Source organism: Rhinoderma darwinii, chromosome 7, assembly GCF_050947455.1.
Source record: "Rhinoderma darwinii isolate aRhiDar2 chromosome 7, aRhiDar2.hap1, whole genome shotgun sequence".
Classification (NCBI taxonomy): Eukaryota; Metazoa; Chordata; class Amphibia; order Anura; family Rhinodermatidae; genus Rhinoderma; species Rhinoderma darwinii.
In genome coordinates, this window is record NC_134693.1 from 59,005,153 (window position 1) to 59,008,561 (window position 3,409).

At 39.3% G+C, this 3,409-nt stretch overlaps 1 long non-coding RNA gene across 1 annotated transcript; it reads left to right on the forward strand.

The window, feature by feature from the left end:
- Positions 1-1,498: 1,498 nt before the first annotated feature.
- LOC142657202 (uncharacterized) lies at positions 1,499-3,157 on the forward strand. The gene is made up of 4 exons (XR_012849842.1): positions 1,499-1,570; positions 1,659-1,775; positions 2,857-2,902; positions 3,070-3,157. It is a non-coding gene; the product is annotated as an uncharacterized LOC142657202 (long non-coding RNA).
- The last annotated feature ends 252 nt before the right edge of the window (positions 3,158-3,409 follow it).

Here is a 3,409-nt window from a genome sequence, read left to right on the forward strand (position 1 = left end):
AGGATGTTACTTCTCTTCACAGCGCCCAGCTAGTAAAAGTATTAAAAACGCCCCGATGTACGCACATAATACACGCCCACTTGGACTTTTACTTTTAAACACACCCACTTGGACTTTTGCAAGCCTCATTTGCATAATTACAAAAATGGTCATAACTTGGCCAAAAATGCTCGTTTTTTAAAAATAAAAACGTTACTGTAATCTACATTGCAGCGCCTATCTGCTGCAATAGCAGATAGGGGTTGCAAAATCTGGTGACAGAGCCTCTTTAATACCAGGCATTATGATCGCCATTAAAGCTCTCATAGAAGAAATCAGCAAACTTTCCTAGCCTGGTTATACAGTGATATACCCACCACCCGGATCTCTGTAAAACGTGGTAGTTTTGCGATTACTTCGGCTCATGAATGTTGAGGATTACTTAGTTTGCGCTATGTTGTCCTCGATATTCATGAGCTGAGGCTAGCCCCGCCTACCCACTGCTGATTGGCAGGTAGTTCTCCCTATGCACAGTATGATGGAAAGCTGTCAATCAGCAGCTGGTGGGCGGGCCTAGTAGCTGCCGCTCATGAATACAGCCTGCATGAGAAAAAGTAATTTTTAGAAAAACTACTGATAATTAACAAGTAAGTAATACAGAGTTGGAATCAGGGTCTCTGGCACTACTTTATACAGTCCTTAGATAGGGCAGCATATACCTGGTGACAGATTCCCTTTGAAGTGCGGCCTACTTGTTGGGCGAAGTCTAAAACACATTAAAAGGGACATATTGGAAAATCTCCTATTCATTATATGATACTTCACTTTTCACAATGGATGAAATATAGAATAAGATGTCTCAATGATCATCTAGAGACCAAGACCAGGACTTCTTGGTAGACTGGGATGTGTGTTAAAGGGGTTTGTCTGGGATTAAGAATAAGAAGGCCAAGGCAAATAGCCTCAAATAATAAAAGAAGCATTACTTACCTTTTGAATCCCCCGCTGGTCCCCGCAGTCTTTGATTGCTGAGCTACATGCCATCACGATGACACAAGTAACCGCTGCAGCCACCGCTGAGGCCAGTGGCTTTTTTTTATTATTTTATGCCATTTTCCCTCTTGGCCTGTTTTTCTTGATCCCGGACAACGCCATTAAGCCCTGTTTATTTTCTTTTAATAAGTGCTATTATTCATGATGAAAAGCTAATATATAAACGTTACCTTTCTTTCTCAGATATAAATAGACCGCTACCATCATCAAGCAATGACATCTACAGGTAGGATAATAACACATCTTCTCCAATGCTGAACTCAGGTCCCATTAGGAGACATTTCTATTGAGGACAACAAGCGTCCGTTATCCAGGCTTCATATAAGAACCTGGTGGTTTGTGGGCTCTGTATTATTTTATATTCCCTGATCTACTGGTATTGACAATTTTATCCAGTTAATAGGAGTTTTGAGGTCCTAATATTAGAATTTTCCCCACTCATTATATGTCTATATTTATTTCTACAGATCCAACAATGTCATTGTGATTTCTGATGATGACGATGATTTTAGAAGCGAGGAAACACCAATTCGCAAAAGTAATGTGTAATTTGCTGTGTTTTATAGATACAATCTAGATTTATGTTATTGGACATAGTACATTCTTCATTTCTCTGTTATTCTCAGGACTCAGGACTTCTGATACAGAAGCTACTGATGCCTCTAAGCAGTGGGAATCTCCAGTGGTCAGTGACAGCGATGACGATGACAGCGTAATAATAACACCAACAACTGCTGTCACGGGTCAGTGCTCAAATACTTTTCTATGGACGACATCAATTTAAGTACAACATTAATGACATCAAAGTGCAACCAGACTTGTAAAATATATTTTGATGTGTAGTGAAAGCCAAGGGTCTATCTGCTGGGAATCTTATTCTCTTATTAGTTTCTTATACTAAATGCAGCCATGTTTATTCATATTCTTGCTTATGTCTTAAAATGGTGTCAGTCACTGAGACACATCCCCTACAATCATGGCCTCTTCTAGGTGCCAGAATAGGGAAGAGCTAAAATGGTCTAATAAAGTGATGATCTGGAGCTAGGATGCAAAAGTAGAATGCCCAAAATGTCTTGCTAGTGCTTACTGACGCTAGTATGTACCATTTACAATGAACACATGCTAGATTTCACACCAAGATCAGCATTTCAGGGGGTAAGGTGCAAGCTTGTCTATATTACAGAGGTCCTTCCAGTGGCAGATAACCTTTTATTTATCAAGAGCTCCTATAAGTAGCTACTACCCTACCCGTAGACATTATTTATGTACGTTTTCTAATTTGTTAATCTTAATTAAAATGCCTCTTTAGCCCTTTAACACAGAATGATGTAAATATATGTCACCTGCAGGGTGTAGTTGCCGCAGAACAACATACATGTACGCCCTTGTGTGCACGCATAGTATCTGTGTCCATGCGATCTCCGTGGGTACCTGACTGTGATTGAGATAACTTTGATCCCGGCATCTAGTGGGTTAGACAGGCAACTAAACTTAGATGTGATCGTTATTAGCTGGATCCTGCATCAGAGACACACAGGACCATCTTTCAGCCGAGCCGTCAGTGCAGATGACAAGACGGCCACGGCTTTGACAAAAGATACAGCTTCTATGTATAGAGAATACATAGAAGTTGTATCTTAAAATGTAAAAAAAATGTTTAATCAAAGTAAATTTTTAAATCACCTAAAACAGATTTATTTAAAAAAATTAATTAATTGGGGTTCAAAGGTAAACATAGCCTTTAAGGGGTTAATATAAACCTTCCAATGCTGAATCTATCATACATTTTGGAAAAGATTTTCATTGCTTTATATTTATATACAGATAAAGACCCTGCTGAATATCTTGAGGACCCCACTTCAGAGGAAAGGTGAGTTATATGAAGATTCATGTTTCCGTAGGGAAGGTGTACTTTGTTGCCAATGTCAGAATCTATGGCTGCTATATGTCATACCCCTATGGCAGATACACCAGTTACTCATATTGTCCCTCTATTAGGTGATCAAAGTTCGATATAGGATCTTTTATATCTTTCAGGAGACCTATATGTAACATCCATAACTGTTTTATCGAGGACATAACATCATCCACATCCCCGTACATGACTCATTTCCAGGCGACCAAACAGGAGCTGGTAACACGACTGTACAAGTTATACAACCAAAACGTGTTTAACAACAAGGTATCGTATTGTCAATCTCTGGGTTACACATGCGGACGTACGTTTTCTCATTGTGAACTCTCTACATGATATTTCTTAGAAGTAGAGAAGAGTAATCCCTTGTGTCTAGGCCTACCGGAGGATCTACTGATACTCTGATGGACAAGTCTGACATTTTCTTTAGCATATGGAAGAAATCTGGAGTTCCCAATACAA